This window comes from Tasmannia lanceolata, unplaced genomic scaffold (genome assembly GCF_043159265.1).
Source record: "Tasmannia lanceolata isolate RefF3 unplaced genomic scaffold, GAP_Taslan_0.1 ptg000037l, whole genome shotgun sequence".
In the NCBI taxonomy this organism is placed as follows: Eukaryota; Viridiplantae; Streptophyta; class Magnoliopsida; order Canellales; family Winteraceae; genus Tasmannia; species Tasmannia lanceolata.
The window spans coordinates 61,135,313-61,135,826 of record NW_027518714.1 but is presented as its reverse complement, the minus strand read 5'-3'; positions in this window follow the sequence as shown (position 1 = coordinate 61,135,826).

Below are 514 nucleotides of genomic sequence, written 5' to 3'. Positions count from 1 at the left end.
TTTATGCTTCACCTATTATTGCTCCTTCAATAAGCAGGTTCTCCTTGAATAAGCAGGTTGGCGGGAGAACGCATTTGAAAACATAATTTTAAATTTATGCTTCACATATTGCTCCTTGAATAAGCAGGTGGAAGTGGGTGAAGACCATTCATATTTATATGTGAGAGATGTATGACAGATGTACGACAGCTTCACATTTAAATCTATATGAGATGACAGTTATGCAAGAAAAACCATATGTTTCTAGAAACAATAGCTGTGATGGTTTTAAATTTCAGTTTCAGAGTGTGTTTCGGTCCCCACCGAAACCAAAATTTCGGGTGAAATCTGACGAAACCAATATATTTTACCTCAAAATTTTTGTAATTTCGCTCGAAACTTTAGGAGAATATTAAATAATCTTAAAATTCCGGATCTTTTTTGGGATTCCCCCTAAATTTCGGACAGAAATTTTGTAGGGTTTCGGGTTTACCCGATTTCAGTTTCATTCTCCACGGAAACCCGAAATTTCGAA